The sequence below is a fragment of the Calidris pugnax genome, unplaced genomic scaffold, assembly GCF_001431845.1.
Source record: "Calidris pugnax isolate Ruff unplaced genomic scaffold, ASM143184v1 scaffold1007, whole genome shotgun sequence".
NCBI classification, from domain to species: Eukaryota; Metazoa; Chordata; class Aves; order Charadriiformes; family Scolopacidae; genus Calidris; species Calidris pugnax.
In genome coordinates this window covers 183,143-193,257 of record NW_015091650.1, presented here as the reverse complement: position 1 = coordinate 193,257, position 10,115 = coordinate 183,143, and the positions used below count along the sequence as shown (strand labels likewise).

Sequence of the window (10,115 nt, the reverse complement as noted above, 5' to 3'; positions counted from 1 at the left end):
ATGGGTGACCAAGCATGTTTGCCATCGCTGGGAAAGTGGCTGTGGTTTGTCGGGGCAAGAATGACAGAGCTGCTAGGAAGCAGGCTTGGGTTGTAACTGTAAATATTGGATCTATCTGGAGATGGTTGAGGAGGCAGGGCTTGGAGAGAGTCCAGGTCTGCCCTTGACTCGTCCTATAAAACCCCTTTTGAATTCAGAAGGAATTATCTATGAATATATGTAAGGGTGGATGTGCATGAGTGAGTAAGAAGGAACGTGACCATCTGATGTGGGATTCCCAGAGTGAGCTGTTGACTCATTTGTCTGGGTTTTTTTTTTTTTTTTTTTTCTTATTTCTAGTTCAACCTTCCCTTAATGCAGTTTGTGCCCATCATCTCTTGCCTCCTCCATTTTTCCTGGGTGTCTTTTTTCAGGGCTTCTTTTTATCCACTACTAGGTAATTTTTCTTTGAACAATCCTTTGAATGCATTTACTTATTTTTAATGGCATTATGATGGTCTGAGCAAAGATGTATTGCATTAACATGTAAATATCCAGCTTATTAATCTCAGCAACAAGGTAGATGCTAGGCATTTCATAAGGATGCTTTCTCCCACATGGATGACAAAGTGTGTTTGTTTCTCTATAATTACAAGCGGGAGTACACCTCCACACTTCACACTTCAGCTCTGACTGTCTATTTATTGCAGCTTTGGCAAATTCATGTGTCACTGAATGGGACCCTCTTGTGTGGTTTCTTGACTTTTTTTTCCTCCTCATATTTGTCTATTTTGCTGTTTTGAGGATTTTTTTTTTATTTTTAAAGCTTTCCCAAACTTTTGGTCACATACTTGTGTCCCCTCTAGGTGCAGCCCTTCATCTGATCAAGACTCTGTTAGGGAGTCCAAATTAAGCATTTCTCCTAAGCATTAAGCTTGCAACCCATTTCAAAGACCTTCTTGTGCCTCTTTCAATATCACAAAGAAGAGCATAAGGTCTACATCTTTAAGATCCTGGGAATGAATTCCCTAAAACAGAGGGTAGAGGTGCAGGATGGGGGGACTGGGATGCAGTCCAATCATCATTCGTGGTATCTGTGCATCACATTTGGTCCTACAGTCCATTGCAGTATTAAGGTGCTGACATACTTGCTAGCCTTTAAGGTGTATTAAATATGAAATGCAATAGAAAAAAAAAGTGACTCTGTGCCCTAGAGAGAATTGTAAGTATTTATGGTTATGGTGGCAGTGCAGGGGGCCTGTCCAAGGCTACAGGGCCAGCTTTGGGTCTGTTCACAGACTAGTGGCCCCAGGTGCTGAATCCTGCCCTCAGGACAAACTTAAGTAGCCTTAAAGATATTTAAAAAAAAATAAAAAGAGCATCTGGTGCATACCAGTGGATTTAAAGATATCCCAAGCCAATTCTGCAGCCACTGCTGAATATTGGTCCTGGCAAATTTTCTCCAGGGCAAACATGAGGAGCCCTGGTAGAGCCCAATACATGTGGTGAGGACTCAGTTTCCTACAGTTCCTTGTCTCCTTACAGATCTCCTTGCAGTGACTTTTTGTCCTGTGATGCTAAATTTGGGGCGCTGGATGCCAGGGCATCAAGTGAGGCCAAGAACAACAAACAGCCATAAAACGTGCAGGATCTCTTTCAGAGCTCAGGATGCAGCCCAAGGACACGGGAACTGCACAGACTGCTTTAGATTTGACTATCCTAAACAACACTGTACCAGTGAAAAATACTGACATTCACAATTATCTTCTTTTTTTGTGAATAAATTGAGCACTCCCAGCTCCAGCACAGATCTTTACACCACTCGACACTTAATCTCCCTTCCCCACAAAAACCTAATACTCGTTCTAGTTTTTGGTCCCCATCCTTTACCGTGCTATTAGTCCTTGCAAGTACTCTCCCCTTAATCTGTGACCGCTAAATTTCCTTCAGAGCTGTCATAGGGCTTTTCCCATACTTTTTGTAAATCCAAATATCCACTATCACCCAGACCCCATTCGTCAAATAGCTGCTAATACCTTCTAGATGCTGCAGAAGCATGTCAGGTAAAATCCCAGCCTATGTGTTAAGGCTGGTGATGTTTTCTGGCCACCTCTTCCTTTTTGCTTTATATATGAGTTCAGGCAACTGGAACCGCTCTGAGGAGTCTTTCTGCAAGCTTTCAAATCCATCTGTTCCTGATACTCTGTGCTTCCCTTCATATCAGAGCCTCCAGAGTTGGTATTTAACACTTGTTAGCTTTTCCTGATTCCATTTTTATGTAAATACACATTTATCATGTTTGCCCGAGAAGAAAGTATTTGTGGTTTCCAATTCCCCGGTGCTGCCTAATGCTTGTGCGCACAGCTTTTAAATGCTGTGACCCTTCTGTTGCAAAGACAGCAGAGGTTTTGAGAGAGGGCTAAAGCCAATTATTTTATTTACTGTATACTGTAAGGTAATTAGTTGGTTAAACTTGCCATTTGTGTTGCTCTAATTCCTTGGTTGCATGCCCAGCAGTGGCAGGCACAGAGAGAGTCTCTGTTCAGCAGCAGACCTCTGTGGAGCTCCTTGGGAAAAAGGCAGGTGAGAGGATCACTCACACAATAAATGAGGTGAGAAGAGCCAGCAGCCAAAAACACACATGGGCTGGGACTTGGGCGCAGACCTGGGTTTGCTTATAAATCCTATCAGAGGGTTTACTAAACTTGCAGGGAGAAAAAAAGAAAAGAGCCTGGGACTGTCAGCTGGATTCCCAAGTTCCAGCTGACATTTCTCAATACTCCAGCCTTCTTGCTTCCCCAGAAGACTATAACTGAGAATCATAGAATCATACAATCGTTCAGGTTGGAAGAGACCCTTGGGATCATCTAGTCCAACCATCTACCCTATTCTACAAAGTCCTCCCCTACACCATATCCCTCAGTACCCCATCTAAACGTCCCTTAAACACATCCAGGGATGGTGACTCACCCACCTCCCTGGGCAGCCTATTCCAATGCCCGACCACTCTTTCCGTGAAAAATTCCTTCCTAATGTTCAGTCTAAACCTACCCTGTTGGAGCTTGAAGCCATTCCATCTTGTTCTGTCATTAATTACCTGTGAGAAGAGGTCTCCTTGACTGAGAAAACAGTCAAGGAACTAAACAGACCAAAACATGAGGAGTGGCCACATATGATGCACAAGAGAAACTGAGTTAGGCTTGCCAGAAGGGCTGATGTGTGAGCAACAGCCAGGGAGCATCACAGCATCAGCACAGATGGACACCACATTCTACTGTATGGAACGCTGGAAAACTTCTCAGCCTCCACAAGATCATTGTGAGACCAAAGACGGATTTTCTCCTCCACAAAAGATGCCACAAAATTATTGCAAGTTCCCTTTAGACTGATCTAGTGACCCAGATTTCCCTGCAAATATTGCTCTCAGTAAGGAGGTCACACCTTGCTTCATAGAAAAGGAAGAACAAACCCGGGAGTGGCTTCCCACCTTTCAGGATGGGCAGAAATGGGACTCCCTTGCAGGAAGAAATCTTGGAGATAACAGAGTTCCTGTCCTCACCGAAGGCAAACACTTGTGCAGACTGCCTGGGTATGCTGGTATGAGAGTCAGCCAAGGCAGATCTATGGGTGGAACTGAGGAAGTGAGAACAGAGTCAGGAGGTCCAGCAGATGGGAAGAAAGGTAATTCTGCGCCAATATTTAGAAAGGTAAATGAGAAGATTCGAGTAATTACAGGCCTGTCAGTCGGAGAGGGAATAGCTGACTGTTCTACAGGAGTGCACAGAAAACAGACTTTATCAGCATAACCTGTTATCTTGGTAGAACGATAAATCTGGGTGATAAAGGTAAATTAATAATTTAATGTTAATTAAATGTGAAGAGGATTTCATTTCATCCCGTATGACATTATGATTGCGAAACTCCAATGGTAAAATCAACATCACCTCTATAAAATGGACTGAAAGCATCACAACCCGCAGGCCTCAATCTGCACTGAGAACATGCCACCACCAGGAGGTCTCCCAAGCATCCTGCAAAACACAGCTCTCCGACGATGCTAACTAGTATAGCGGACACAACCCTAAATCCACCTGCAAGATTCATCTTATCTAAACACGGAGATCCCCAGTGCCAGCACCATCATCTCAGCTGCCACCTCAGACTCCACTTAGAAACAGAGATGGCATTCGGCCAGGGAGAGCCAATTGATGGGTTCAGCTGAAATTTGGATATCTACAAGGCAGCAGGATGCACAGCTTCCTACTACAGTCAATGGAGCTGGGATTCAGCTGCATAGATTTGACTCATAGTGCTGCTTTGACATCCCAGACACCTACACAGTGCTGGGAGATCAAACACAGGGTCTATGGGAGACTCATGTCTCCAGGCGGAGCAGCCTGGGGAATCTAAGATAGTACTTAGAGATTGGTATTAAGGTAGCCAAACCAAACCCTGGAGCTCTAGTTGGCAAGGTCTGAAGAGAGATTCAAATGAAGCCAGTGTTTGCTCTGCAACCAGAATATAGACCTTAAAGACCACCCAGTCATAGAATCATAGAATGGTTAGGGTTGAAAGGGACCTCAAAGATCGAGTTCCAACCCCCCTGCCCTGGGCAGGGACACCTCCCACTAGACCATGTTGCTCAAAGTAACATCCCACTCCAGGTTACTGGGAGCTACCGGGGCAGCTTTGAAGCATCTTCCAGTGTCAGCTTTTCAAGCAGTGAGTTGCAGGGGCCTGGGAGAACATGATGCTGCTTCCAGCAGCGCAACCAGGTACCTCTTGTCTTGCAGGCTCTGAGCTTTACAGGAGAAAACAGTCGGGATAGCCCTGCAATGTCATCTAGCAAAGCCAGCCAGGGGTTGCTCCAGATGTTCACATCAGCACACAGGGCTTGGGTTGACACTGGAGTGTTTGCATGTTGTCAGCCCAACAGCACCCATGTCTGGGCCAGGCACGTTTTGAGCAGGGATTGAACAAGCCGCGCAGTTACCTGCAGGTACGTCGATGTGGCGTGATGCAGCCAGACGGGTGTCCGTATCTCCTGTAGGCAGAAAACGGCCAGCGGGTATCCCATTTCCTGGATAGATATTCAAAGCTCTGGGACATTGCACACATTTATCTCAGCTTCCTCTTGCTGTGATTAGGCATGCTCCTAGGAAATCCAGATTTTCAGGTCACAGGAACTTTTTTCTGGTTCCCAGATGGCCTCAGGGAAAAAATGGTCAGCTCACTCAAGCTCCTCCAGGCACACTCAGTAATTAATGCAGTTGCAGGCACCAGAGGAAATTTATTCTCCTGAAAGTCAAGGTGCCAGGGAATACAGCCAGATGAATCTCCAGGATCCTGAGACTGCAGGCAGTGGGTAATTCACATGGAGACATCAACGGAGGGCCTGTTTCTTACCCAGATAAGACCCTGTCCTGACTTCTCAGCTAGCCCAGGCACAGCAAAATTAAAAACACAAGGGCATCACCGCTGGCAAGAGCAGGCACTAGATTGCACACCACCCCCTGCCCAGGTTCTGCTATGGTCTTCAAAAGATGTTGGTTGATGGCAGAAGAATGACAAATCCAACAGCCACCAGCAAAGCTCTCCCCCTCCAGAGTCTGGCCCAGGAGCTGCACCCGGCGCTCACAAGCTGTCCCGGCCAGGGGACGTGCCCTGTTTCTGCCTTAACTTCTCCACAACCTCACAACAAGACATTCAGCAAGGAAGGTGGCGGCACCAGGATCAGGGGCAAATACCTGCCCTCTGGCTTGGCTTCTAGCTCAGGCCTCAAGCTAAAAGGATGGTAGTAACTGCAAACAATCTCAGAATAAGCAACAAAACTGTTATCCCTTCTAATTTTACCATTGATATGTTTTCTACATGGAGATCTTTGCCAACGCAGAGGCCAGAGAGAGCAGCAGATTTAGGAAGAATATAACGGACTCGAAAGATATTTGTCAGTGCTGGCTTCTCAGGTCAGCCTAAGTGTCTGTGCTTGAGAATTAATTTGTAAATAGGAGGTTTATAAATCAGAAGTTCATCATCACCACACACACTCTTCAGGAACTCACCAAGGGTTATACAGGCACGATCTGGATCCCTAATAAGCTTTAGGCATGGGGTCTATTGCCTCTTACTGGAGGGAAGGGAGGAATAAAATCTCAATTTCTAGTTAGTCACAGAGATTTGATCAACACATTTGTGTTAATGATCTGTATAGTGCAAATTGCACAAAATCCAAAGAGATACAGAAAAGAGGTTACGGACTACAGGTGCCCAGAACCCAAATCCCACACTCGGCCTCTGAGCTGCTTTTGGGAAAAGGAACATTTTTGTTTCTTGTGCAGCACCTAATAAAGTCTCAGCATAATATAAATGGGGTTCACTGGTGCTGCTACTGTGGAGATACGAAATAGCCATGAGCAAGAGTGAGAGAGCCATAGCATATCCTTACCTGGCCAGGTCAGACTCTGCATACTGCATGCTGCGATTAGTGTAGTTTCAGAAGGGCACTTTTTTCACATCTGTAACAGAACAACAGTGCGGTTAATGTATAAGATGCTGTGCAAGTGCCAGCATCAGCCATTCAACTGCAGCACCTTGACTCCACCAGCACAGGGCAAGGAAGACACACTGACCAAGTGGTTCCCTCAAGGCAGGTACTGCTTTCCCCTACCTTATTCTCAATTATCAAATTTCCACATTTTTCTCCTCTACCACGTGGCAGCTCTTGTCTGGATGTGACTAAGATCATTGATCTGCTCACACCTCACACAGGTGTTGACTCCACAGCCTTCCAGTGCAAGTGCCAGGCTCCAGCAATCACTGCAGCCCGTTGCCTGGGTGCCTGCATGTTTGTGTGGGGCCTCTGTTTGGGCACGTTCAGTTTTTTTAACAGCCTTCGGCCGAGTTGTAACCATGGTTTTATCTCTTTGCTGCCCGAAGTTGCACGCGCTGCTCAGCTCTTGTTATTGAGAAGGCCGGGCCTCTCCGGTCCCCGCCTCCTGCCTGAACTGACCTGTCACGCGCCGCACTCTGGTGAGGCTGCTGCCGCCGCCGGGGGTCCCTGAGCTCGGAAACCCCTCTGTACAGCGCGATCCGACCCTCTCCCCGGGCTCACCTCGGTTCTCGTCGGTGTCGGTGTCGGTGTCGGTGTCGGTGCCGGTGTCGGTGCCGGTGTCGGTGCCGGTGTCGGTGCCGGTGTCGGTGCCGGTGCCGGTGCCGGTGCCGGTGCCGGTGCCGGTGCCGGTGCCGCCGCCTCACCGAGCGCCTGAGGGCCTGCTCCGGCCGCGTTTAAATCTCCGCGTGACTCCTGGCCAGGACCCCCTCCGCGCCTGATTGGTTGTTGCGGGCTTCCGGGTTCCCGCTGGGGCTGGGGCTGTGAGCTGGGGGTCCCTGAGCTCGGGCACCCCTCTGTGCAGCGCGAGCCGAACAGCGCGAGCCGACCCTCTCCCCGGGCTCACCTCGGGGCTCGGCGTTGCCGCTGCCGCTTCGCCGAGCGCCTGAGAGCCTGCTCCTGCCGCGTTTAAATCAGATGCTCATTGCCTGGTGCAGTCTATTAATACATTTCTCCCAAACGCTCTCACAGTTCCTCTATAACTGCATTTTTGCACCAACAACAGCTATACCCCTGCTCTGTATGTCAGGACCAAATGTTACCTCCCAAACACCACTTCCCTGCACCCTCAGGAGAAGGGAGAAGCCATCTCCAGAAGCACAAATTGCTGGGATAAGCTGCCGTTAGCTGAGCCCACTGAGCTCCCCTACTTATTCCAAGCGAACTGCTCACTTTGAAGGGATAAACAGTCTGATTAAACTAACAGCTCTTCCTTCCTCGCAGTGATTCTCTTTGAAGGATATAGGCAGAGCCAGAGCGAGCGCAATCTCTAGCAGCAAATCCACTGCTGACTCCTCCTGGGAGAGAGCCCTCTGTGCAGAACAGGAGGAAGAGAGTGAGAGCGCGAAAGCTGGTGGAGCTTTGCTTTATATCAAGTAATCTCGTTACTGCCATTTCAGAGCTAAACGGTAAATAGGCAGGACTGCTGGGCAGTGCAGCAGGAAGCAGGCTGGGGTCACTGGGTAATTTAGCTGATATAAACAATAACCTGTGCCTGGATGGTCGGCATCTGTTGCTGGAACAAACCTCCGGCATTGCTCAGGGTACCGGTGGAGCTGCGCAGGCAGACAGTCTTGTCATCTGAGCCTGTGTCCAGGAGTCACGGGAGGGATGATACAGGAGAACTAGGAAATTAATTCATTAACTGGGGCTCTGTCTCACAAACCCCACTTACTCCCAGCTCCCAGTCCCAGGACTTTGCAGCCAGTTCTCCCCAAGCGGTCTCTGTCCGTTCTGCCCTGCACACCCTGCACTCAGCTGCTCTGGCTCCTCCGTGGAGCTCAGCACCTGCAGCCCTCACTGATTTCACACTGACATGGTGCTGTCTGTGCTCCACATCTTTATTTCCAGACAGATTAACCAATCTTTTCTGGACAGATACACATTACACTGTTTTTTGCTGCGTTCCTGCACTGTTCAGAGCAGTTTGTATCTTCATCATTCACTGTACAGCCTCGGGGCTTGTTTACTGCACATCAAACCCTGCTCTGAAAAGGGAATCTTTACTTCCTCTTGCATTTATCTTTTGTGTTCATCACCCAGAGAAGTAAGTCTTGGAAATATCAGGGAGGTTATGAATTCTCACAGCACCCTATGACACAAGGAGATATATTCTCCCCTTTCAACCTGGGTCCCAGACATTCTTGGGCACCCAGCAGCACCCAACCTTGTTCAGTGCTTACGCTGCGACTGCAGCCGGGTCCTGCCCAGCAAGACCCCCTTCACTCACTACAGGGTGCTCTGAGAAGGTGTTCTCAGAATAAAACCAAGTTGTCCAGGAAATTAGAGGATGAATAGTACAGTTTGTTTGCCACAGGCAAAGATGGAAGTTCTCTTACTCCTGGTATTCCTAAGATCTCAGTTCTTGTCTTAACCCTCTCAGGGTTAAACACCTTGCTAAAGCCAAGGTACGCAATACCCATTGCTCTCATCTGTTGTCTCCTCACACAAGGCAATCAAAATGGTCAGGCACAATTTGACGCTGGTAACCCCACGCTGGAGAAAGGTCAGGTTCCTCAAGCAGAGCAAGGTTATGACAAGTCATCAGCACCCTGAAGTCAGTGCCAAGAAGAGTCTGCCATTCACAGCAGTGATTTCTTCCCCCTCAGTCTTATGCATGCTTGGATCCATTTCTCTGTGTTTTACTAACACTGACTTCTTGCTGGTTCCCAGCTGAAGTTTGGAAGTTGCCCAGTAGCCTCCTCCAGCTCCACTGAACATAAAGGGCTGTTGTTTGCTACACAGCAAAGCCTGGGCTCATGCATGTTCACAGAGCTCAAGCTACAAGTTGGGCAATAGTTACCGACCAACGGGCAACTGTTAAGTGCAGCTAAAACCACCTGAAGCCCAAACAAGACCTGAGATTCCACGCTTTCTGGTCAATGCAAACCCCTGGCCTTCTGCAATAGAGACAATAGGAATATTATTGGAAAACTAATAAAACCAGTGCTCCCAGTTTGGTCCCTGACTGCGGAAGTGATGTAAGCTGTTTACCAGGACTGAAAGCCCTGGCCACCCACACAGCCAAATGACATATTTGCTTTGCAGTCCTACAGTTGCTTTCCAGTGCTCCATGTGACAGCCCAGAGATGTCCCCAGATGTGCACCATGCTCCATCATCACTCACTTGTCCATGTCAAGCAGCTCAGCAGGGTCAGTTCAGTGTGGACTTCTTTCTTATTGCAGGTTTTCCCAGCCTGAAACTGAGAAAAAAAATGGTTCTACAACTAATAATAGAAGCTGTGAAGAGTTAAAATGTCCCAGGAGTAGAAGAAGCTTTGATTCATTTCCCCACATAAAAAGTTTCTAATTATACTGAGTCTTATCTCTGTGCTAGAGTGGATTCATAACTCTGCCTTTGTCCTTGATGTGTTCAGCAGCAATGGCTGGATTTCGGACAGTGCAGAGATGACAGTTTAGGAAAGAAAAGCAGTTACTGGGTGTCCTTCAGGGAGAGGGGCACTCGTCTGAAGCCTCAGGAGCTCCGAAGATGGATATTGAGTAAAAGCAGTCTTTGATGAAAACACCC

At 47.8% G+C, this 10,115-nt stretch overlaps 1 long non-coding RNA gene across 1 annotated transcript in view; it reads right to left on the bottom strand.

Moving 5' to 3' along the window:
- The window catches only part of LOC106899962, a 47,077-nt gene extending 37,283 nt beyond the window's left edge, over positions 1–9,794 (bottom strand). The window contains exons 1-2 of the long non-coding RNA XR_001414101.1: positions 9,714–9,794; positions 6,425–6,494 (exon numbers count right to left, since the gene is read on the bottom strand). This is a non-coding gene — a long non-coding RNA (uncharacterized LOC106899962). The remainder of the gene's footprint in view (positions 1–6,424; positions 6,495–9,713) is intronic.
- Between the last annotated feature and the right edge of the window lie 321 nt (positions 9,795–10,115).